At 37.8% G+C, this 27,325-nt stretch overlaps 1 pseudogene across 1 annotated transcript; it reads right to left on the minus strand.

The window, feature by feature from the left end:
* Positions 1 to 17,245: 17,245 nt before the first annotated feature.
* LOC121146016 lies at positions 17,246 to 18,353 on the minus strand (annotated as a pseudogene). The gene has a single exon (XR_005882142.1). The product of XR_005882142.1 is annotated as a succinate--CoA ligase [GDP-forming] subunit beta, mitochondrial-like (transcript).
* Positions 18,354 to 27,325: the final 8,972 nt, after the last annotated feature.

Raw genomic sequence — 27,325 nt, forward strand, 5'->3', positions numbered from 1 at the left:
AAATGGTCACCTGAGGAACCCCGAATAACACTGTGCTTCGCAGTGTTACTGCCTGGTTCTGCCTGTTGTGGTGATCTAGACCCAGATTAAATGACTCAAACATGAGCACATGTGTGTGATATGTGTCTACATGTGCATACAAATACTCGTCTGAAAAGACATGAAGATAAGACAAAAATGCAGTTAGTGAGCACCTATTGTATGTGCATGTCCATTGCTCCCATTGTATGTATTGCTGGCATTTATGAGCATTGTACTGACAGCAAACAAAAAGAAAACAGTCGAGAAAGATCAGACGGCTTCATATGTCAGTTCCTGAGTCCAAACTTCAGCGTGATTCCAAAATATCTGTCAAAACCATCTGGTCATGACACCTCTTCACCTAACAGGAATTCGTTGTCTAGATGAGCTTAATGTCATGAACATTTACTCTTTCGCCATTGACTGCAGTATAAAGGACTGCATACACAATTGTCAGAGGTGATGCATGAAAAATGGGAACTTAAAAATTGTATCTGTACTGGGGTCAGTCATTCAGGAACACATTTAAAATTTGAATCAAGAACTTTTAGCCAAAGATTATTGTTTCTTTTCCATATTGAACATACCTTCCATAGGTAATATGTTTAATGTACAATAAATACATAAGACTGAAGTGTAGTAGCTGTAGCTTTATTTTTAAGATTTATTTTTATCGCAAAGTCAGATATACAGAGAGGAGGAGAGACAGAGAGGAAGATCTTTTGTCCAATGATACACTCCCCAAATGACTGCAATGGCCTGTGCTACACCAATCTGAAGCCAGGAGCCAGGAACTTTCTCCAGGTCTCCCACGTGGGTGCAGGGTCCCAAAGCTTTGGGCCATCCTCAGCTGCTTTTCCCCTTACAAGCAGGGAGCTGGATGGGAAGCGGGGCTGCCGGGATTAGAATCAGTGCCTATATGGGATCCTGGTGTATGCAAGGTGAGGACTTTAGCCTCCAGGCTATCGTGCCAGGCCTGAAGCTGTAACATTTGTATTGCTGTAGTATAAGTAAAGTTTGACTACCAATGAAGTTGTTAAACACATGTTAACAATAGAATTCTGGACTTTCTACCATCATCTATACCTACAATGTCAGGATACAGTTAAATAGCAGAATGATGGGCTTGTGACTGTTGTTATAGGACTATATTATTGTAATGATTTAGAGGCAGGGGAAATCCCTGAGGCTATTGAATTGTATCATAAAATATTAAATAATTTAAGCAAGAAATAAATGAAATTCATGAGCAATAGAAAATTATTCTAATTGTATTTTAAGAACTCTACACCTGTTGCTTCTGTGCAATGTTTATCAGGATTGGACTTGTTGAATAGAGCAGCAATAAAGATTTTATTAGTGTACAATATGTTTTTAAAACATGATTTATAAAAGACAAACTGCTAAACATCTTTCTAGGGGTAATATCATGAATGTTGTAATTAATTATTTTCAAATTTTTTTTTTTTTCAGAATCAGTCCAGGAGAGAAGAAGAGAGAAAGACAGTGAGACAGCAACAGCTACTCGGGTTTGGTCAAAGTCTGAATACAGAGCTGGGAATACAATCCCAGTCCCCGTTGTGGATGACAGGAACCCAGTTAGATAGGCTATCAACACTATGTCCCAAGGGTTGCATTAGCAAAATCTTGGAGACACTGGACTCCGGCAGTCCAACGTGGAATGCAGACATCTTATCCGCTCTAAATGCCCACCCTCTGTGTTGTTATTTATAAAATATTTACTCATTATTTTGAAAATGTAAAATATTTGTATCATGGTATGTCTTATTTAATCTTCTCAATAACTCCTTCTAGCTAGTATTGATTTCCACGTATTAAAATGAGGTCTTTGGGCCTGGCACGATGTCTCATCAGCTAAAATCCTTGCCTTGCATGCACCTGGATCCCATAAGGATGCCAGTTTGTAACCCAGCTGCTCCACTTCCCATCCAGCTCCCTGCTTGTGGCCTGGGAAAGCAGTTGAGAATGGCTCGAAGTCCTGGGATCCTTTAACTACGTGGGAGAACTGGAAGAAGCTCCTGGTTCCTGGCTTCAGATAGGCTCAGCTCGGGCTGTTGCTGCCACTTGGGGAATGAACCAGCAGACATAAGATCTTTCTGCGTAGCCTTCTCTCTGTAAATCTGCCTTTCTAATAAAAATTTTTAAAAACCTTTTTTTAAAAAATGAGATTCTTATGGGAAATAGAGAGTAAGCAACCTACAAGCACAGACACACAGTAAACCTATCCTACTGTAAGGTGCAGACAGCTCCCTGGAAACCAAGTATTTGTTTTCTCAAATGTACACTTGAGTGTGGATCCTCATTTAAGCTGTTAGATGTGATGACTTATATTTGAACTAGAAAAAAATTAGAAAATGAACAACAGGATGCAACAGTCATTTTTAAATCTTTGGGTTAGAATAGCAGAAGGAAGAATTCAGAGCACAAGAAGTCATTATCAATAGAATGTTACCATGAAGAAGAGAATAAATATTTCAACAGATCCTGTACTTGAGGCCTAACAAATCTAAAACAAAAACATCATCATTAATATTCTGTTTCCTTTTCCTGATTGGAACGAGCCTCATGAGTGTGTGACTTTGAATTATCTTTTCCAGTTTTGGTGATCTCCATTTGATTCATGGTTAATGTCTAGAGCTTGGATGGAGATGCAAACTCTCAGTAGTTTTAGTTTCATGATACTTGGTGAAAAAATGCAAGCATATGTGTAATGATTCAGAGAGCACTTGCTTTCTTGGTACCTGTTTGGCATTGTGTCATAGGAATCCTGCAAAATTATTTGTATGAAAAAAAAATCTGCTTAAGAACCAAGAGACATAAATGCATACTGGTTATAAACTCTTGATTGGATGTGTGAACAGGTGGATTCTGATTTTCTTTGTTGCTTACTGGCTGTACTCCTTTTCTGAGCATCAAAATGCACGTTAAGACTCTTAGTATAAGTTGAGTAAATGAACGTGACTGCAACACCTTTGCACTGGTGCTAAGAATGGAGAGAGACCTCAAACAGGGTGCTTAGAATAGTTGGGGCTAGCAGTGTTTGTATCACTAGAAGTAGCATTCTGCTGTCAGATGCTTCTTGAAAAAATATTAATACCCATAGTTGACTTGTGTGATTGACAACAGGAGGCCACTAAAAACAAGTGGGAGAAAATCAGGTCTCCATCGAGTAGCTGCAGAATACTAATGGTTATGTTTGCACACTTGTCTTTTAGGTCCTTTAATCTGAGCAAGCTGGTGCTTACCTCTCACAAAACTTTTTTTTCCCAAGATCATTGCAAAAACAAGAAGACTTCTGAGACCAGTAACTAGTTATTTATTTTTCAATGTTTTAAAATAAAAATAATAGTGTGAGGTTTTTGCTTGAGCTTCCTTTCTGAAACGACCTTTGACAGGAATTGGGAGTAGTTCTTATCAATGCAGCCTTTATCTCTGGTGACCAAACAAAATGTGGGAGGTACGATGGAATTTATGAGTTCTTTGTACATAGGAACAAAATGTCTGACATGTGGGTTAAATAAGTTATTGATTTTAAATCAAAGCAAAATATTGAGTCAAACAAGTGAGTACTATACTTGAATTTTCCCTTATTTGACAGAACTGTCTTTCACTATTTTATGAATAGTGGCAGAAAAATAAGAGTTATAAATAATAAAAATGTATTTTGGGATCTCATGGAATCCAGGAGGCAATTGTAGACACAGTGTGGAAGAATAAGTTTTATTTGGCATTTTATTTCTTAGAAAAATTAGTGATCTTTCTTGCCTTATCAGGTAAGCAAACTTACAAAAACCCTCCAAAACTAATTCAGAATACTTAGGGCTCCATGCCACCAAGAGTGTATGTACAAAGCTCAAATGATCTTTCTTTATCTTGTTCTTTCTCCTCTTCTTGGGAATGAGGAAAGTCAGTGCTCTCAGTGTTGCCTTGCCATTGGGCAGATCTCTGGCACAAGACAAATGAGTGGTGCTGCTGGAAAGGAAATAGAGCCTCAAATGCATTTGAGTGGAACAGTGACAGATAATTTTAGCAGATCAAGAGCTGATTTCTTAGGAAGAGATGATGCCATTTGAGGTTGTTGTTTGGTTGCTTCTAAAAATCTGCAAAATTTGTATACCCACTGCCTTAGTGTAAAGGAGTTAAAAGAAGGAGTAATATCACATGAGTTTCTTGGTTAAAGCTCCCCAGGAATGTCAAATGTTTCAAAATACTGGCTCTTCAGCATAAGAATCCTATGTTTTCTTTATTGCTCCTTCTTGTCCAGTGTCTTTGTTGTCTCAGTTGCCTTGAACCTTGAACCATGCACAACTCTACAAGTAACAGTAACACCATTCTACTCAGGATTTGGATTTGCATTTTTCTTTTGTCTAAATACCTGAGCTCACTCTACTTCCTAGAAAAATGGATAAATCAGCATTTAAAACATACTTGCCTACAGGTGAGAGCAAGAAACAAGACTGGGAGCAGCCCTGACCAAGCCAGGTTATAGTACCTGCTGGCATTTGTACTGGTCAGTTCTTGGGGTGGGCCAGGCTAGGCCATTCCATAACACCCACTGACAGTTTTGAGAACAATGCTGGGGTGTAGGGAGCTGGATTGGTTGGTAACACCAATCAGGTCACATTAGGGACTGGACTAGAGATCTGTCCAAGCTGGGCTAGGCTTGCAGCACCCACCAGCATGGGATGGTAGCAGCCCAGGCCAAACCAGGTAAATGCTGAAGTGAGGCAGGCAATGCCAGAATGGGTTGCAGCACCCAGCAGCATAGTGAATATCTAGAGGTGGGGCCAGGGCAAATCTAATATGGGAACTGTGAGGACTCAGCTGCTGGGCCACTGCTCCAGCTGCTGAGTGTGAAAGCTTGGATTAGGGACTGAATAGGTTTGGCAAGGCTCCAAAGCCCACTGGCCAGCATTGTTAGCTGGGTTAAGGGAGAGCCAGTGTGGGCTAAGCAACCATTTCCACTGGTATATGCATGAACAAAAGTAAGTGCAAGTTGGTGGGGCTTTGCTACAGTATTAGCAGGGAGATGCTGGGACTGGAGGCAAACCGTATCAGGCTTGACTACAGAAACACTTGTAATTTGCAAGATCCAGGGCTAGGAGTGGGCCTAGTAGGGAAATTATGGTTACCCTCTGATTGGCTATAGCTCCCACTGGGAACATGAGAATCAGGGCTGTGGGCTGGCCTGGATGAACAGGCAGTGGCACACGCCAGTGTGTGAGCTGGATAGTGGGGTTGGTCAGGATGAGCTAGGCTCCAACACCCATTTGATGTGTACAAGAGCCGAATGGGATATGAGATAGACTTGACCAGTCTGCTACACATGCCGGCATGTGAAGGAACCAGGACTAGGAGTGGGCCTGGTGTGGGTTACTGGGAGCCACTCATACAATGTTGCAGTTCCCATTGGTGTGTATGAGGGCTGAGTGAGTGGTGGGCAGAGCTAGGCTGGCTTGCAGCATTCATTGTTTTGCATATGAGATGGGGCTGGGGACAGAACTGACTGGGTGGCTGTAACAACGAGAGTATGTGTAGGCTGATGTGGGTGACAGAGTGAGCCAGACCCTACACTGACTAGCACACACAGTAGTCTTTTATCTGCTGATTCAATCCCCAAATGGCTACTGCAACCAAAGCTGGGAAGATCCAAAGATGGGAGCCAGGAGCTCATTCTGATCTCCCACATGGGTACAGGGACCTAAGCATTTGACCCATCCTCCACTGTTTTCCCAGGCACATTAGCAGAGAGCTGGATCAGAAGTTGAAGAGCTAAGACATGAAACAGCCCATATGGAATGTTGGCAATGTAGCTGAAGAATTGGCCTGACCGTGCCAGTCCCACATTGTGTTATTAGTTTGATTTTGCTCATTTAACACCAATGATTTTGATTTAACTGCATCTGGGTTGGAACTTGACAATGATATGTCTTACAAGCTTCCTTGGGATTCTGGTTCATAAACTGGATAAAGACCACCAAGCTAGTGTAAAAATGCCATGAAGATAGGACAAGTTGACTAACTGGTTTGCAATCACCACCCATGTAATTGTATTGGAACTCAGAAAATTCTTATGAAATATCTGTGGAGCAAGTGTTTGGTACAGTGTGGAATGTAGTTTTTTGTTGAATGAGTGAATGAATAAATATTTAAAATTATAGGTATTCCAAATATTAGTAGATTATATCCTCTGCTTTCAAAAACATATAGTTGCATAGTAATGAAATCTTTGGAGAAACATACCAAAAATTCTGATATGCTCACTCATACACCTCAAACATAAAAAATATTTTCAGTAGTTGTAATGTCCTCTTATTGAGACTATTTCTCATGGGGAGTCTTATTTCTAAATGCAGGCATTTTTCCAAGCGGTATGGCAAATGTTCAGTTGATTGAAGTTTTAAGCAAATTCTGTTGAAGTCCCTTGGAAAATAGCTAAACTCTTCTGAGGTCATTCCAGACCATTTGTCTTCCTCTGTTATGCACTGAGGCAGGAAATGTTTTCTCCCTTTTGAAATGAACAATTCAAGGGGCTAGTGAAGAATGCAGGCAGTGCAACATGCTATCAGCTCCCTCCAGCTGTTTACCATGGTCTTTTCCATTCTTAACAGGGACATCAAGTTCTTTTGGATGCTAGACAGTTTTATATGTAAGACAAAATAAACACTTGCGTACGGCTTCAGAGGGTAACTTCATTTAAGTCTTATCTTTTATTTTCCTTAAACCAAGGAAGGAAAAAATGATTTGAGAAAGGCCTTCATCTACCAGGAAGTTTGCAGTCAGTTGCTACATTAAAACAATTTTTTTTAATCCTGAAAATGGTAGCAACTTTCACCTTATGTTTTCCCATTTCGCAACACTTTTTGATGCTTCTGAGGGGATATGGCTCCCAAGCAAGGTCATCTGAGAACAATACTACCTTAGTCATTGACATTCTTCAGATCTTGTTTATAAGGGGTTGTTTGGAACTGCTTTCGTCTGACTTGAGTCATACTGGACTGTGCCAGGGAGGCTACAAAATTGGATTCTTCCCAAAGAAATGCTTGTAACAAATCTCCAGGATGAAACAAGGAAATAGTGCCAACTGCACAGGCAATGTGCCTTAGAATTACTGTCTGGTTGTTTAAACCGTTACCTTTTAATCATGGTAGGTTCGGATTTTTTTTTTTTTAATTTACAAAGTAAATTTTATTTGGCAGGTTTTTCTAAGACACTGCCCTAGAAAAAGGTGTGATGGCTTATGGGAATTTCATGAGATTTGGTGGCACATAGACTACTATTTAAATCTGATTTGCACTGTGCGCTGTGGGAATTCCCTAGGATAATTGATTTCTTTGAAACTATGGTTTCTCATTTATAAAATGCACAAGCTTACTCAGAGTGTTGCCATGATGAGAAAAGTTAAGAGATATTATGGTCTTGCTCATGGGTGACACCAAATAGACCCATTTCCTTTCTTATTCTTCCTTTTTTTTTTTTCTAATATTTGTCAATACATTCTGCTGACTAAACTGTATAAATTTACATCTTTCCTTATCTGGAAAAATTCCAGATCAGTTGATTTTGTTGGGTACACGCTTTCCTTGAAAATATTAGATAAGAACTATACTTTCAATGAGCCGGGGAGGAGAGTTGGGGTTTTAATGACAGTGTGCACACTGAGAGCAGTTTTGCATTCCTGCAGTAGGAGGTCGAACTTGTCTTAATATAAATAGTCCAGCTCTGTACTCAGTGGAGAGATTAGATGGGGATTGGGATATAGAACTAGCTGGAAGTAAAGTAATCTTCAATGAATCATACATGGCGTATTTCTCATAAGAACTGTGCTGTATGAAAGTATGAATGGCAAGACTAAATATTTTAAGAAAATAGAGATTTGTAGGAATGGCAATAAAAATGTTGTAAATGGTTTGTTTACTTGAAACTTGCAGTTCATAAAAGTTCTCCAAGGCCTCCACTAATAAAACAAACTAAATTTAGTTCTGTTAAAAGTTATTCCAATGGGTGATCATTTTCTGTCTTAATTGTCCCATAAATCTCCTGAAACCCATTGTCTCATGAGTTGCATATTTTGTAAAATCATTTACAAAATTCTGGACCTTTCTAACTTGGGACTCAACGTTTTTTTGAACTTGTTATCATTTAGTCATTCCCTCATTTATTGGCAAAGTCTTCAGGTAGCCACTGTGTTTGCAGCTAATCCTCATCCAAAAGCTAAAAGGTGAAGCCAAAGCAGAGAGGACACATGGAAGATTTGGAGAATGCGAGCTTTGTTTAAGTGTGGTGATCTTTCAGAGGTTCCCAGTGGGAGACCCTCCTGGTAGTTTGAGTATGGTGAAGAGTTCAATGGAAGAATCAAGATAAAGACAGAATTATGGTAGAAAGCAGCTACCCTTGTTTTTATCCCAAGCAGATCTGGTTTAGAAATCAAGTTTCAGTATCACTTCTTCTACTGCAATAGACTTAGTAAATAGATCCTGGTTAAAACAGTAGGTAGAGCCTAGTAACCTATTGTGGCAAAAGCTGACAGATTTCCTCATGTAATCCTGTCAAATTCAGGGCTTTACATAGCTTATGTCTAGATCCTTGAGCTATTTTACAGTTATCCATCCCTTTGGAGCTTGTGTTTCCTGTTGAGATTTATTCTTTGCCCATTGAAAAACAAAACGAATTAGACAGGAGAATAAAGGAGCGTGACAGTTTGGGGAAGAGAAATATACCTTTGAGAGTAGGAAACAGAGATGACATGACAGCTTATTGAAATGGTCCTTGAAGGACATATGCAGTTTATGATGACTGATCTAGATGTAGGGAACAGTATGGGAAAACGAACTGGGTTGGGTTAGCTTATGTAGGTTGCATGAGTACTGCCATGTGGAGTAATCAGATTGTAAAGACGGAAGAAAACAGATTGGCCAGAGCTGCTGTCATGCTGAAGATTTCTTCCTGAACCGAAGGGAAAAGTTAAGGGCTAGAACACATTTTAACTGAACGATTCTTATTAAAAATAAGTATTTATTTATGTCAGAAGAAGAGGGAGAATTTCCATCTGCTGATTCACTCTCTGGCTGCTCACAGTGGTGGCGACTGGGCTGAACTGAGGCCAAGAGAAAGGAATTCAAACAAGATTTCTCATATAGGGAGCAGGAGCACAATTGCTTGAGTTATCCCTGCTGCCTTTCAGGCATGAACGAGAAGCTGTAGTGAGGAGCTTAAACTAAATAATGAATCCAGGCATTCCCTTGTGGGGCACAAGGTCTTCACTGTTAAATGTTCATAACTAGAAGCTCTTTTAAGCATTATTTAGACATGCTCCTTAAGTGAAACATGAAAAATCTACAAAGAATGATGTACAAATACATGGAAAGGTACCTAATATTCCCATGTGAAACATTGTTGTTCAGTTTCAAACCTCTTTGGCTTTGTGGAATGTTCTTCTTTACATTAGCTAATGCTATACTAAAATATTTCATAGAACACTTTCCAATTTCATGGTATTCTGATATTGATACTGCAGGTTAACTGCATACATATCCTATTAAAAATAATAAAAGAACATTGTCTGAAAAGGGATTGGTGAAGTTTTGAGCTCCTTTTTGTCTAGTTCCACGTTCATAATTGGAAAAGAAACATTTATATCTGACCCAAACATCAAACCAGTGAGATCTTCAAATGTCAGCCAATCATGTCACTGAACTGCTCTGATGGCGTCTCCGAGGCGTGAGGACCCCAGAGAGCCTTGTGCACTCCCAGACATACCTCTGTGGCTACTCAGCCATGATTTGGCTGTCTCCACAGCTGGATACTGCACAGTGTGAGTGGATTTATCTGACTTTCTGACGCATGATGTTTTTTTTTTCCCTTGTCTTCTTTTCCTTATGTGTACCCTCAGTTATGCACTAGAATAACATTTTATTTAGACACAGAAGCCCATCGATTGGGAGATGGTGTTTTTATAGTTCCATGCCAAGAAAACTATATTTAGTGAAACATGATATTTAGAAAGTTATTTGAGTGTCTGTGAAATTTCATTACAGACTTTAGAAGAGAACCCAAAACCAGTTCTGCTTCACTCAGTCTTGTTGCTTCATGATAATCCTAATGCCGTTTGAAACCAGACATCTTCAGTCATTCAGCCTATTTGACCCAGAGTACATCTTACATTCTATTCTTCCAGGGAATCTGCTTAAATGTAAGTGGATCCCAGAATGATTTGCCTCTGCCACCAGGGTTGATTCTTGGTGTTGACATAAGTGTGTTCAGACCGTGCCTGTCACAAAAATATGCCTCAAAATATTGCCTAATCACTAGACTGGTTTTAGCATTTTTTTCAACCAAAACAAAGCATGAGAGAATGAGATCTAATTACTCATATGTTAGGTCAATGTTGAATGGGGAAAAATAAGCTTCCGGTATCTCTGCTTCTTAGGTTTTCATAGGTCTCACGTCTTCAGAAGAGAGGATGTTTCCTATATAAGGGTATCTTTCCAAACATGGACATCTAAGAACGCATTCACTACCAAAGAATGGAAGAACCTGGAAATTAGATTGGCAAGAGGATATTTGAATGGTAGGGTCTGTGGTCTGTAGTTTCACTATTCTTGAACAAAATGAGTAGATGTATGTATTTTTTCATTTCCATTCATTTACTTGATTGTTATTGACCTATAAATGAGTAAATATTCATAATCTGAACCATGCACAGAAAGCATGCACAAAGTGTATACAAGCCTCATAAAAATAAAAGTGTGATGCTATTAAATCAACAATAAATGAGGCTAATTTATGTGATGACCTATTTATAACAAACTATCTCATTTTTAATGTTACTTATAGTTGCTTATGGGTGCTAGTTTGCCAAATTATTATCCAAGGCTACCAGTAAAGTCAGAAAGGAAACTTATTCCACTTTGCCCTTTAAGAATTTCAAAGGTGTTTTACATAAAACTGGAGATATCTGGAAAGAATATACAAAACTGTTTTTTGTATACATTAACATGGAAAATTATATGAGCCGACCAAAATAGACTTGTTCTAATTCACAAAATACCTTAAACAACCTCAATGAACTTTTTTTTTAAAAAAACAAAGATTTATTTATTTTTATTGCAAAGTCAGATACACAGAAAGGAGGAGAGACAGAGAGGAAGATCTTTCATCCAATGAATCATCCAAGCAACGGCTGGTGCTGCGCTGATCCAAAGCCAGGAGCCAGGAGCTTCTTCCAGGTCTCCCACGTGGGTGCAGGGTCCTAAGGCTTTAGGGTGTCCTCAAATGCTTTTCCAGGTCACAAGCAGGGAGCTGGATGGGAAGCAGGGCAACCGGGGTTAGAACTGGTGCCCATATGGGATCCTGATGTGTTCAAGGTGAGAACTTTAGCCACTAGGCTCTCATGCTAGCCCCCTCCACAGTGAACTCTTAAAAGCTATATTTTGAGTGAATGTTGCAATATGAACCAATTCCTTAGTAGTTTTTCAAAGATAATCATATTAATATGCGGTTTTCTAGATCCTGAAAAAGTAGAAATTTAGAGTTCACTAGGGAGGCACTTGATAAGTTGAAAAAAAGCAAAAATCAGATTTTATGTTTGTCTTTATGAACAGTCAATCAATGTTGGCATAACATTTCCCGAAATCATACTAACAAAGAAATGGCTGATCCTCTAATGAATTGTGTATATTCTTAAAAATGCTAACCCAAAGGAAATAGAAAAAAGAAGCAAAAAACATAAGATCAGAATATTAGAATTGAAAAATATTCAGAGAACCCATACAGTAAAAAGCTAGATTTTTAAAAGAAAAATACGTTTAACAAACCTCTGCTGAAATTGATCAAAAAAAGCAAGTTACAATAAAGTAACATTAACAGTGATTATTCAGATATTGAAATAAAAACAAGCAGATACTATGTGTTACTTTTTACTGAAAATATGGAAAGTTAGCTGTAAAGGATAAATTTCTGAAAAAAATATAGTCTTCTATAATAGATTCTAGAAGATACATGAAACTGACTATTAAATTAAATCAGTACTTGAGTACAGGAAATTCACTCCCAGCTATGGTGGAGCAAATGATATTGGCTGACCTTCTCACTAAAAAACAAACATAAAGAAATTATGGAGGAGAATGTTGCTAAACAGTAGGAAATGGGCATCACAGGACTATAATCTTTGAGAAACAGTATAAAGATTATTGTTACCCAAGATGTTTTGCCTTTCGCAGATTCTTGCCATGTCTTGTGTGACTTTTTGCTTTGAAGTTCACCTACTTAGTATAGAATAATATTCCATGAAACCTAAACAATATTCCATAAGCCTAATGGTGACTCTCCTGTCATTTGCCAAACATGCCAGATGTGTTGTTCATGGCTTACAGTTAATGGAGCAATGGCCCATCAAGAACAAATAGGTTATATATTTCTAAATATTAATTGTATGCTATTTTATATATCTTGTTGATGATTCTCATCTGTATAAAAATGTGAATATTTTTCAGTCTTACTGGAATAATTCATAGGGAATTATAAAATTAAAATCAATTTGTGAAAAAATGTATTGGAATTTTTCAAAGGCCATCACATCTCAAAATCTGATAATCAATACTGACTGAGCTGAGGTGGAGACGGTTTGTGTTTACAAACTACTGAAATTGCTTAGCACTGGTTCTGGATTTGGCATTTCCCAGAATCAGTTTTTTCTCTTTTCCTTTTTTTTCCCCCTTTCCTTTCTTTTTTATGATTCACTTTTTTTTTTTAAATTGGAAAGGCAGATTGTTACAGAGAGAAGAGACAGAGAGAAAGAACTTCCCTCTGCTGTGTCTCCATCTCCCCAAATGGCTACAATAGTCAGATCTGAGACAATTAGGACATGGAGCTTTTTCTGGATCACCCATGTGGGTGCAGAATCCCAAAGGCAAGGGTCATCCTCTGCTGTTTTGCCAGGCCATTAGCGGAGAGCTGGGTGGGAAGTAGAGCAGCCAGTAACAAACTGGCACTCATATGGGATGCTGGCACTTTCAGATGAAGGATTATTCCATTGAGCCGTTGTGCCAGCGCCAGAAATGGTCTCTGCTGACAATTGGGGCGTGGGGGGGAGGGTAGAACAACAACTAGCAGTCACTCAGAGGGTGGGACTACAACACCAAAAGGATTGCAGTTCTAATTCTTTCTAGTTTGTTGAAAATGAAAAGCCAACAGAAGAGTGTCTTTGAAATTAGAATCAATTTGTAAATGAGTTTTTTTTTAAGATTTAGTGTTTAAGAATTGAGGTTTCAAGAGAAATTAATTCATTTTTGATTCACTTTAGATATCAGATATATGTTTAGTCATTTGCTGTGATCTTACAAACAAAAAAAAAAAAGTTAAGAATTGAGAAAAGGGAAATTAAGTTTTTTAGAAGGAATTTTGAATTTAGGTAAAAATCCATTATATTCTTATGCTCCATGAAACCAATCAATCCCAAAGAGGCAAATAGCATATGTTCTCTCTGATATAAAGCAAACTTCATGCAAATTATAAGATCAATAACCCTTTCAATACTGTTTTTGCTGCAACCCGTGGGTTTTGATATTTTTGTTTTTATTTCATTTCTTGAAGATCATGTCTTTCCTCTTATTAAATTCTTCACTGACTCACAGATCACAAAATAGCATAATTTTCTCCAAGAAGGCTTTTGTGTTTTCTTCGTTGACACATTAGTTATTTAACTCCATGATTCTGTAAATTTTTAAAAACTTTTCCTGTTGATTTTGTTGTATGGCTTCTCACTTAAGGGAATGCATAGCAACTGAGTACTAGAGATTATCATATCCAGATGTGAAGATACAATGAAGTGTGCATCCGTACTGCCATATTGAAGATGGACTCCCAGTGAAACTGCTGGATATAGCTTGACGATAGGATGCTGGACTGTTTGTCATCATCTCTACCAGCAATGTCAGGACACGCATAAGTAGCAGAATGATGGACTTATGACTAATATACTATACTATTGAACTAATATACTATACTATTGTAATAATATGGGGGAAATCAGTGAAGGGGAGGGAGTTTTGAGGGAGGATAAGTGAAAAACCCAGAGCATATTTTACTGTATCAGAAAATTAAAAATAGAAATAGAAAAATAAAAAATAATAAAAATATTATTTTGATTTTGTTTGAGAGAGAGGCTGAAATGACAAAGTCCCTCGATTCACTGATTCATTTCCCCAATGCCTGTAACAGCTGGACTCGGGCTAGGCTGAAGCCACTGGGCCAGGAACTCAGTCCAAGTTGTCTATATCTGTGGAAGGATGAGCATCTCCTACCAAGGGGCACATCAGGAAGAAGCTGGAGTCACAAGAGCATATAGTTAAACCCAGGTCTTCAGATACGGATGTAGATGTCCAAAGGGTCTCTTACTGGCTACGCAAAATCCCCACTCAATTATTATTGAATTGAAAACTTCATCAGAAATATTCAAACTCTGGAAAGTTAAAAACATATTATCTTTGTCTTATTTAGGATAATGGTACATTTAGTTATCTATATATGAGAGGCAATTCAATTTCTATTGTATAAAGCGTGTATCACCTTGGATTATTAGCAGTGGAATAAACCATGAAGACATCACAGTGTAAAATAAGATCTGATCTAAAGTGTGTTCCCAGCTGTCTGACTTTTCAAGTCCTGCTATCTTTACAGTGCTTAGTTTTAGCGTTCAGCATCACGTTGTTTGTGCCTCTGGTTATTCATGCTGAACAGAGAACAGTTTGTGTGTGTTTATTCCTAGCATCTAAGCAACTTTACTGATACTATTTTCTGCTTTCACTTTCTGTAACCTTAATGTTTGTAATCTAATTCCAATAGAAAGGGGAGGAAAACTGATTTTCCACATTGCCTAGAAATAAAACTCATCATTCACTATTATGTGTTAAATGTTTAAGCCTTAAAATGAGTGCATCCTATAAGAATGTATAGGGGATCAATAATACAGCGATACCTTTAGTTGGCTTCCTGCTGCCTTAATGAGCCTGGCTTTTCATTTGTCTTCTTAACTATACCGTACAAAGATCGTTCAAATTCCTTCAGTTTAATAAAAAGGATTCATATCATTAGAATTTCTCCATTGCCAAACTTCTATATATTTTTGTCAGTTTCCTACACATTTGGCTTACTCTTTTTCATATGTCACTTAAAAACATAACACACAACACTTGCTACTTTAATTTATTGCATACTTAAATATTAATAATGAGAATTCCCTTTCAAATTTAAACTTTTATTTAAAGTTGATTCTAAGTAGAAACTGATGCTGTAAGTGTGTGATAGGTTATTCTTTTATGTGACTTTAAAAAAATATTATTTGAGCTTAAATGCAGAAATTCCTCTGCTATAATCCCTGTCCCTTAAGTGGGAGTGTAGGCCTGCAGATGGGAATTGTTCGCTTCACCCAGGTATTCCAGGAAATTCTATAGCTAGTAATGCTGTAACTCTTCACCTTTAAAATTTTCAAATCCAACAAATGGGTTTTAAGTTTGAACCCCAAACTGGTAGTTTTGAGGACCTTTGTCCAAAGCACAGATAACGGCTAAGAAGTGTATCGACCTTTCTATTTTCCATGACTTCCTGGACACTTGTCCTGATTCTTACTTAAAGGATCCAACTTTATGTCCAGGATCTTCATTTTAACTCATGATTTTGCAGGTAGCTGAATTAAAAGTTAGTACTCCCTAGGTTCCTAATCAACAAATGAGCCTCAGGACAGATTTAATTTCAAGCCTCATTTATTTCTCCATTAACTACTTCCTCTTCTTGCCTTAACCCTGTAGGTTTTCCTTTTTTGTTGTTGTTGTTCAGTAATGCTTTTCCATTTGGAAAACATTAACTTAGTATGTTACACATGAAGAGAGATACACAGCTTGCAGGTGTTTTGCTTGCTCTAAATAAATATCAATAATATTACAAGAACACTGTTGTAAGAGCCTAAGAAGCCTTCTTATGTTTCTGAAAGGCATTGACTAAGTCCACCAGGATAGCTACTATCTCAGCTTTTATCTTCACAGGTCAATTTTGATCCTGAATTTGGGCAGATAAAATTACACAATAGGAATTTTTTGTTTATGGGTTGTTTTTATATGGGGTGGTACAACATCTTATCTGTGAGACTTAACTAGGTGATTGTGTATATTATGAGTTTTGTCTTTTTTTTTTCACCTTACAAAATATAGGATTTTTATTTAAATTTGTATGCTGATAAAAGTTAGCCAAAATTTAGACAAATCGGTATCTCAAATTCTTCCCACTGTAGAAATGGGCATCATGGAATCCAGGCATACTCATCTTCATTAATTCCATTGTTCTACCGCAGCTGGTCTGCCCTGGGAGGAAAGAGGGGTGGGCCTGGTGCACAGACAAGGAGAGGAGACCCCACACTCAACACCAGTATCTGAGGTGGTGTCTCAGAATTATAGTTATAGAAATTTCCAGCAAAAGCAGCATCCTTCAACTGTGTGGTTAAAATGAAAATTACTCCAAAATCACAAATAAGGATTCTGGTTTTTCTGTTATTATGAAGTAAACAGTATTTTCAATGTTAAGGCAAGTGGTAGAATGCATGTGCAGTGCACCAAAGGAGACCTTTTATTGTAAAATGTATTTTGGAAAATTTTCGATATCCCAGACATGTGTTAGAATCAGAAACTTGTAAAAACTGCTGCCGAGTGTAAAGGGATTTGTGTGGCTGTCTCAGCAGCACGCTTTGAGTATTTACTATGTTAGAAGTAATCTTGTCTTGAGTTTTTTAGGGTTTGTGTTTTCATTTTTTGAATTAGCATGTAGGATTAAATTTCTACCAAAATTCTTCTCCATATCCACGACCCGATTCTCACATTCTGTATATGCACATTACTTGACTTTCACATTCTGTATTTGGTTCACAGTATTTGGCCACACAGCCTAACCCCAAAGTTGGAAAAACACTGCCTACTAAGCAGACTTACTGTGATACAGAAAAAAATAAAAGTATGAGCACGCAGGACAGGATTCTTATCAACAGTGTAACTAAAATCAGATTCAGGCCATCTATGTATCTTAACTGAAGAAAATACAGATTTAGACAGTGATTGGTGTTCATTTTCTCTTCCCCCTGTTTTCTCCATGTGAGATAAGCATCTCATTGAAAGTGATGTGAGAGCCTTCTTCCCTGGGGGCCAGGACAATGGAGGCATCACTTCTTGGCCACACTGGTCACAGCCTTCTTGGAGGCATCTTCTAGGTCGACAGCTGACGTGATGGGCAGTCCACTGTTGCTGAGGATTTTCTGAGCCTTTTGCACGTTGGTTTCTTCCAAAAAGACCAGTATGGGCACCTTGAGCTCCAACTCCCGACAAGCTTTGGTGATTCCATTGGCAATGATGGCACAGTTGACGATGCCACCGAAAATATTGACAAGGATGGCTTCAACCTTAGGTTCAGAGGTCAGCAACTTGAACACCTGATACACTTGAGCTTCTTTGATGCCACCAGTAAGGTCCAAGAAATTTGCTGGCTTCCCTCCATTAAGGAAAATGATGTCACACGTTGCCATGGCCAGCCCTGCACCATTGACAAAGCAGGCAATGTTCCCGTCCAGTCCAATGTATTTTAGCTCATATCTGGCAGCTTCATTTTCAATGGGCTCATTCTCTGATTTGTCATCCATAGCAAAGATGTCCTTTTGTTGGAATTCTACATTGTCGTTAAAATTTATCTCGGCATCAAAACAGACAACTTGTCCTTCTGGAGTTTTAGCAAAGGGATTCACCTCAACCTGAGTTGCATCAATTTTCAGGAAGAGGTTATACAGCTTCTTAATTTGATCTGCAGCCTGGTTTTTCAAAGCTCCAAGAAAGCTGAGGTTTTCCCTTCAAAAATGTCAATTTGTTTCTTAAAGGTAAGTTCTGGATTCGAAGCTGCCATCTCTTCAATGTCAATATCTCCCTATGGACTGCCCACCAGATTGGGCCATTGCATGATCTGTCCATCAAAATAGCCATGTAGATTTCTCTGGAAATGTCCAAGGCTTCGGCAACCATCACCTTGTTAACTTTCACACCTTCTTTTGGCACCTTTTCCTCTTCCTCCAGCTAAGATCTAGGCTTTTAAAAACAATTTCTTGGGAATTGAGCCTTTTAGCAGCCTCAAGAGTTTCACTGGTAGTGTTAGCGACGGAGAACCGTTGCACCATCACTCCACTGTCAGACATCAGTTTCTTGCTCTGATGCTCCTGCAGATTGAGCCATCTTTTGGCGGTCAGCTGAACTGCCTGGAGCCTGGGGCCCAGGAGCCGGGGCTGCAGCCTTAGCTGTGGCACAAGTTTCCCGGCCTGTGCTGCTATGGGGGGATGGCATCTTAAACAGGAAACCGAGTTTTGTCTTTTAATTCATTATATATATGGAAAAATGACTCTAACCCATTTCTAACCCATTTTAAATTAATCATAGGTCATTAAAACTATGATACAATAACATTTTTTCACCATTGGTTTGACAAAGTTATAAAACAAGTTTTGCAAAACTACATTTACAGCTTGTAAGTGTTCAACTCACTTCTGAACTGATACACAGCGACTCTTCTTTTTTCTTTCTTTCTGTTTATTTTTGAATTTTAGCTTTACATTTAAGGAAGACAATGCAGTATTTGTCTTTTTGGGCAGAATTTACTTCACTCAGCATGATGGCCTCTAGTTGTGTTCATTTTGTTACAATTGGTAGAACTTCATTTTTTTTTTAATAGCTAAATGAGACTCCACTGTGTATATATATCATTTTTTTTATCCAGTCTAGTGATAATGAATATCCTGGTTGGTTCCAAATTGTGGCTGTTGTGAACAATGCTACTATAAGCATGGTGGTTCAGATACCTGTTTGGTACATTGTGTTCAAGCCTTTTTGTGTACATATACAGTAGTGGGTTTGCTGAATCATGTGGCAAGTCTGTCTCTATTATGTTTTAAGGAAATCCTACTGCTTTGCACAGTGGCTGCAGTAAGTTATATTACCACCAACCGGCACAGATGTCTTCCTCTTTGTTCACTTCCGTGCCAGCATTTGCTCTCTGTGGTTTGAATTTTAGCCATTCTTACAGGGATGACGTGATAGCGCATTGTGATTTCATTTGCATTTCCCTGATGACAAGTCATGTTGAGAATTTTTCATATATTTATTGGTCATTTGTATTTAATTTTCCTTGAGAACTATGCGTTGAAATTCTTTGCCCATTTCTCAACAGGATTCTTTTGTTTTTGTGGTTGAGGTGGTGGTTTAGTTTTTCAAGTTGCCAATATATTCAGAATAGTAATTTATTATCAGATAAGTGACAAACGTTTGAAACTATTTTTTTCCATCCTATTGACTGTCTTTTCACTCCATTGATCATTTTTTTTTTTTTAAAGATTTATTTTTATTATTTTTTTTCATTGGAAAGGCGGATATACAGAGAGGAGAGACAGAGAGGAAGATCTTCCGTCCGATGATTCACTCCCCAAGTGAGCGCAACGGGCCGATACTATGCCGATCCGAAGCCAGGAGCCTCTTCCGGGTCTCCCACACGGGTGCAGGGTCCCAAAGCCTTGGGCCGTCCTCGACTGCTTTCCGGGGCCACAGGCAGGGAGCTGGAAGGGAAGCGGGGCTGCCGGGATTAGAACCGGCGCCCATATGGGATCCCGGGCGTGCAAGGCGAGGACTTAACCACTTGCGCCACTGCGCCGGGCCCTCCATTGATCATTTTTTTTGCTATGCAGAAGCTTCTGAGTTTGATGTAGCACTGCTTGTTCAGTTCTACTTTTGTTAACTGTGCTCTGCCAGTCTTTGCCAAGAAGCTGTCCCTTGCAACAATGTCGAGTTATTTTTCTGTACATAGTAAGAGTTGTGGATCTAATTTAATTTTTCCACACTTATGAATTCTATTTTGCCAGTACCATTTGTTGGTGAGTCTGCTTACTCCACTCTGTAGTCTGAGTACTTTTTGTGAAAAATCAATTGGCTGTGTGTGTGTGTGTGTGTGTGTGTGTGTGTGTGTGTTTATTAACTTCTAGGCTCTCTATTCATAATTAATTTATCCATTCAGTTTTTTTCGTGGACATCGTGCTGCCTCCAATTTGAGGCTACTACAAATAATACGTCTTTGAGCACCCTGTCATGTCCTTTGGTGAACATATGGGTTCGTTTTAGTTTGTTGTATATATGGCTATGAATAGAGTTGTTAAGGTGTACACTTGAATTTTCAAGTGGCCATCCTAGTGTACATTTCCATGAGTAGTGGAGGAAAGTTAAAGTTTCTTCACATCCACTCTGTAATTATCAGGGTTGTCATTTGTCTGTTGTAACATGATCATTTTCATACGAGCCATGGTAACTCGCTGCTTTGATAACTCCTGTTGGAATAGTACTTTATCCCTTTCTGGTAATTATTGGATGTTTGCTATCCTTAGTTGAGAAAAACCAGTCTAGTGAAGAAAATTATTTTGATGTCTTTATTTTTAAGTAGTTCATTTTCCACTTTGGCAATATTATCTTTGAGAAATACATGTGTTGCCAATATCTTCTCTCTTGCACTGTTCAATGATGTTTCAATGAATGAGTAAAGGTTTTTAATTTTTGAGAAGTTCAATTTTGTATTATTTTTCCTTATTGTAAAAATGCTTTTAAAAATTCAATTTTATAAGCCTGTCCTTCAATTAATCTCTCATGCTACCCACCTGAGTATTCTCTAGTTTGTTTTTGCATTAATGTATCACAATTCATGAGAATTTTACATGTAGTAATCTTGGGAAAAGATCTTACCTGTTGAAATTTTTTTCCGTGTGTGAAAACATTGAAATTTCTTATATTTCTCCTGTTAATATGTTGTAGAATTGTGTAAAGATCTTGCACATGTTAATTAGATTCAGTCCTAAATATTTAATATTCTGTTTTTATATGTTAGCCTTAAAATTTAAAATTTATTAAATAATTTTGCTAGCATAAGAGACAAGTGATTTTTCTGTCCAATAACTTCATTAACTCTGCGACTAATTCTATGAACTTGTCTGTGAACACTTGGATCTTCTACACTGAAATCATGTTTTCTAGTTCTTTCATGTTTTATAATTTTTCTTTCCATTGTTTAATCAGATATGTGGTTTTAGTAAATATTTATTGTTTCCTGATTCTGGGTTGAGCTATAGTATTTCTTCAGTAAGCCCCACATGTGTTACAGTTTTTAACAGACATCCATTTTCAGTTTAAGAAAATGCCTTCTGTTTCTAGCTTCCTAAATGTTTTTTAGAATGAAGTGCTGCTACATTTTGTCAAAATTTCTGTTCAATTGTCTACTAAGGCCTTATTTTTCATTTCTCCCCCACCCTAAAACTTTAATCCTCTAATGAGTCAGCCACCAGTAGTCACAGGCCTGGTCAAATGTGGGCGGTTCTATTATCAACTTCTTTTAAAGACCTCTATCCATCTTGCTTTTACCTTGCTACATTCTACCTCCACACATTTTTGTATACCTGCCTCCTCCAGAAGTAGTCAATGATTCTAGTTCTTTCATGCTTCTGTGTTCTGTATTGTGGATCAACTCTACGTGCAGCTTCCTCATTCCTCGTCTTTATCACAGCTTCGTTAACATTTAACGTTGAATTTTTTGTAATTTGCTAAACTATTCACATTACTGCTTCTCAATCTCCAAAAATTTTATTTGCTCATTTGAAAAATGTTGTTTATATTGGGACTGCCAGATTCAGCAAATACAAATATCATGACAACCAGTTAAATTTTAATTTGAGATAAACAACATTTATTTTGAGTACCTTTTGGGTAAGATGGAAATGTTGGTATAGGTGGCACAGTGGAGACAAAGAAATATTTGAAATATTTGAAAATCTTTACCCACAGGTAAAATCTTTAACTATCAGGTACATTGATCTGACATACTACCAGTAAGTTACACCGTATGATGGTGGGTAATGGATGCTTTGGAAAAGAAACAAATTAGCCTAATGCAGATCAAGTATGTATGGAGTGAAATTTTACTTTAGGTTGGTCAGAGAAGGTGTCAAAGTGAAAGTGAAATCACAACAAACAGCTGGGTTATGTAGATTTGAAGGAAAGCATGTTGCAGGCAAAAGGAACGGTATGTGTAAGCTGAGGCAGGAATTCAGCGAACGTGGAGGACAGTTAGTGGCCCACAACACACACTCCAAGTGGCAGAAAAGGGGCAGGAGGGGGACAAGAGTCCAGATAAGGTAAGACATCGTGAAAAGTAGACTTCACTATGATACAAGAGGGCAATCCAGTATTAAAGATATTAATAATGTTGAAGGAGAAGGGTATGTTTAAAAGAAGGAATCCAGCCCATGTGATAAGAATGGACACTAGTGGTGGAGACCAAGGAAGAAATTATTGCAGTGATCTTAGCAAAACAAGATGGAGGCCACAACCATATCACATCAGAGACTGTGTATAGAGATGGCTGAACTCTGATTTTGATAGTAATAGGACTGATTTCCTGATGTGGTGGAGGTAGGAATTAAAGAAAGCAAAGAAATCAAAATGCAACTAGTAGTTCAGTTCTACAATATATGTAATTTATTAAGGCCCCCTCTTCTCTCTCTATGTCTCTTTTCTTTAATCCTCTAACTTTATGTTCTAAAATAGGGTTAGGGACTGGCCTGGTGGTGTAATGAGTTACAATGCCCTCTGCGGTACAGGGATCCCCTATAAGTGCCAGTTTGGATCCCGGCTGCTTCACTTCTGACCAACTTTCTATTAATATGCCTGAAAAAGAAGCAGAGAATGGTCCACATTTAAGTTCCTGCTACCAACCTGAGAGACCAGGATACAGCTCCTTGTTCAGTCCTTCCTTCTGGCCCAGTCTTGACCATTGCATCCACGTAAGGAGTAAACCAGTGAATTAAAGATACCTCTCTGTGACTCACCCTTTCAAATAAGCAATTATTTAAAAAAATAGTTCTATCATAATAATATAATTGGACTTTCTGTTAGAATAATGACAGACCTATGTGTTCCAATCAGTATGTTTGTTTAGAAATCCATATAGTTTTTATGATTAACTAATTTTCCTTAATTTTTATTTGCAACGAAGAAACACCTTTGGAATTTCCCAGCAACGTGGCACTTTATTTTTGTAAAGGTGACTGAAAATAAATGTCCATGACCAAAACAGCGTGGCTTATGTCCATGTAATACATGTGATACGATTAGAATTTCCTTGTTGTATTTGGTTTCCGTGGAGAGAGATTATTTTTTATCCTTGTGTTACTGCCAACTTGATATCCACAAATTAACTTTTCTGTAATTAAAGTAGTCCATTTTTGTATTTGGAATGACTGATGGCAGTCATCCCAGAACTTTCATGTGCACAAAGAGAGATACTGCATTCTTTGAATAATTCTGTAAAGAATTGGAAAGTACCTAGTAAGTCACAGCAGATATTTAAACATTTTCTTGAGAAGTATGAGAAGGATCAATTAAAAGAACTAGAGAATGCATAGACTTTTTTAGGCAGCATTCTGTTAATTAGCTTTATTTCTCCTGTTTGCATACAGCAAGTCAAAAATATTTTTATTAACTAGTCACTTTTTTCTATTTTATGTGTTAAATTTTAATAGCATTTATTTTTTACATGTTTCTATATTCTCCCTCTCCTTACATCAATCAAAAATTACAACCCAGATATATTAGAAAACTGAATTATCGTATATTCAATCTAGTCTAACAACTTAGGCAAGAAAAACTGGTAAAGCTTCTGAATAAACAGATTTTGCACATGAAAATACACTCAATCACATTTAAATTCTTTTCATGTTATTAATACATATGAGAATTACCAGAGAATAAGAATTTTCAATGTTTTTCCTTTCTTTGTCTTAATTTAAACTGTGTGCTAAGCAACTTGTGTGATCTAATTCAGCAGTAGTGTGCTATTTGGAATTCTGTGTGTATTTCCTGTTGTTATGCCTCTTTAATTAGGTAAGTGAATGCTCAGGAAACTGTGCTAGCTTACTAGTAGTTGATATTTCTGTGTGAATAGGGTGAACCCTTCTGGTACATTCATCTTAGATTCTTTGGTTGGACTCAATATATGTAAGCCACTATTCTTTGGGTTGGTTGACAAAATGGAAGCACAGGTAACATCAAAGACATTTCTATTTATTATTCCTTTTGGATTGTGTCAGAACCCAAGACCCTAGGTGTTGGCATGATTTGAATTCTTCCATATAAATATTTAAGGCTTTCTTTCTGGAACTGCGAAAGTGAAGTGCTATGGCCCCAGCCCATTCTTCAGGCTAAGGTTAAGGACTGACTATAGTGTGTATATTCCATATCCCTGATGATAGCACAGCTTACTTTTATAGAACAGAGAGAGCAGAGCAAAAATGTGTCATTATCTTCATCTGTGAAACAGGTAATTTTTTTTTTAAATCAGAGCATGCATAATTTTGTCTCAGGAAAGTCAGCTTTGTTACTTTAGATGATTTTTCAATCCCATAAAAAACAATTTTAACTAATGGGTATTTTGGGCTTTTTACATTATCTGCTTTAAATACCTCAGCAAACCCCTTGTTAAGTGTCTCATTCATTTTTACAGAAATTAACCTAAATGTGGAGTGGTCACATTATGTTCTCAAAATTACACAGTCTGAAAACGCAGGGTCCAGAATCTGAACCCAAGCAGCTCTTTTTGGAGTTCCCATCTCTAAACATGACTCTGTCTCAAATGGATCTCTAGGGGAAAAGTTCTCTTGTGAAAATGGATCAAATACTATAGTTGTGGGTAAAAAGGTTTGATTTGTCATGGAATGACATTCTTCCTAAATGACAGAACTCAGCTACACATAGTGGTAATATCCAAAAATATCACAGAATACGCATACTCAAGATCACATAATTGCAAATCAAACCTATAATTTGTAAAGATTGGTTTCCCTTTGTCACATCTCATTCCACATTCTTTGCTTCTCTTGTCATACTACTCTGAGTTGCTTTCTTTTTTTTTTTTTTTAAAGATTTATTATTTTTATTGGAAAGGTGGATATACAGAGAGGAGAGACAGAGAGGAAGATCTTCCATCCAATGATTCACTCCCCAAGTGACTGCAACGGCCGATGCTATGCTGGTCCAAAGCCAGGAGCCAGGAACCTCCTCCGGGTATCCCACGTGGGTGCAGGGTCCCAAGGCTTTGGGCCGTCTTCGACTGCTTTCCCAGGCCACAAGCAGGGACTGGATGGGAAGTGGAGCTGCCGGGATTAGAACTGGTGCCCATATGGGATCCCGGGCGTACAAGGAAAGGACCTTAACCACTGCGCCACCCTGCTGGGCCCTGAGTTGCTTTCTAATCTTCCTTCTTGTATAACAGAAGAGAATTTGATATCTGCATTTACAATAGAATTGATGAATTCCACATTAACCTAGTGGTAATGGATTTTAGTCACATGCATTATCTCTACTAAGCCTCTTCATACAAGTTGTTGGTTTTATCTAATGAAACAAGTTGAGTCCATTAAAAGGCTAATGCTCAATATCCAGGTTTTGAGATAATTTCAAGCTGGGAGACCTTTGAATAATTTCATGTATTCATAAGTTATCCAGCTTAATGACAATGAAAGGTTAGTTATATCCTAATAGGATAATGTAAAAAATGTTCTTTATTTAGATCTAGTGTTTTCTGACAAAACTAAGCTTGACAGTAGTCTATCAGTTGCTGCCGTACTTTGGAGAAATTGCTTGGAGCAGAAAATATATGCCCCAATGGTATCATTTTTATTCCCAAGAGCAGATCAGATGTCTAGTACAGTTATTTCCCTCTAGATGCTGATTACAGTCACTGCCAATGCACACACTGGCTTCAAGGCCAAACAGCTCAAAGCTGTGCATTCTTATGTGACATTTGAGTGACCAGCACTAATTGCCTATATATTTTGTAATTGTTTTTGACAAAGATCAGGGGAAAATACTGCCATCTTCCTTTTTTGTAATACTCTATTCATATGGTTGTCTCTCCCATTCTACTCATAGAAGTTATTAATTTTTTCTTTGTATCCTCAATGCCCAAGTAGAGTCCTCAGTACAAAGACAATTCTCTGTAAATGTGTAATGGATGAATAAATGAATGAGTGGATTTGTATTGAGTTTCCTATTACTGTACTCAACCTCTATAAGAGTATGTGTAGAATAAATCTCTAACAGGTTTTATGGAAAAACATAAGGTATCCTAGTATGTTAGGCAGAGTTTGTGCTACTAGGATAAAATGATGCCCTGCGCCCAAACTGTCCCATTTGTTAAAATAATTAAAGGCTTAGGTTATAAATAATAGCTTTAGAAAAATTTGCACAACGATCTTCAATTTGAGTAACATTTTTAAGAGCCCTGCAAAAAATCTTTTAAAGAGGTTTTGTTACTTATGGCTGAATTTGTATTACAGAAAGCCCAATAACCATTCACTGCATATCTCATAGGATTATACTCTTATTTGGATCCTATATGCATGCATTCTACCATCCCATTCTAATACCCTCACTTCCTAACATGCAGCCTTTCTACACGAACACCAGTGTCTGCCTTCATCTCTACTTATCTACCCTCATCTACCGTATGGTGCTCTGTAAGGAATTAAAGTCATCTGTGTTCTCCCCACTGTCCAGCTCCTCCTGGACCATTCCTCAGTCTGACTCGACTGTTCTTCCATGCTTGCTGACATTTTTTTCCCCCGCAGAATATATCATTTTTCCAAGTTTTCTAGTTCAAAGTGCATGGATCATTTCATTTCCATTTCCTTTGTGTTCCTTAGTTTTCTCCCTAGATGTAATAAACTGTTTGAGGGCAGTAGTTGTAGCAAAAACCTCTGAATATCAAGCAATAGGAAAAAAGAAACCAAAATTCCAAGCATGTGTAAAGGAACTCAGCAGTATTGCTTGCTTGTTAGCAGAAAAGGAGGATCTAGCTAGCTAGCTATCGTCTAAAATCTGTCCCAGTGACTTAATTGACATTGTTCAGAGCCATTTCTTCTTCTTTGATGTGTTCCAACAATTAAAATGATTTTTCAAAATTCCTTTCTGAATTCACATACTTTAATGCTGTGCCTTAACCAGCTGAGTATCAGAGTTACTCTGGAAGGAACTTTTGTGTTCCCCTTTGGAACTTTGTTCCACATTTTTCCTACCAGATGTTCTGTGGAGAACATCCTTTGGTTTCTTCTCTCACCTTACAAAACCCACAGACCGAAGCTTAAAGATTTTCACAATTTTGAATTCTTGAAATAACATAT

The sequence above is a fragment of the Ochotona curzoniae genome, unplaced genomic scaffold, assembly GCF_017591425.1.
Source record: "Ochotona curzoniae isolate NIBS_2020 unplaced genomic scaffold, NIBS_Ocur_1.0 scaffold_3890, whole genome shotgun sequence".
NCBI classification, from domain to species: domain Eukaryota; kingdom Metazoa; phylum Chordata; class Mammalia; order Lagomorpha; family Ochotonidae; genus Ochotona; species Ochotona curzoniae.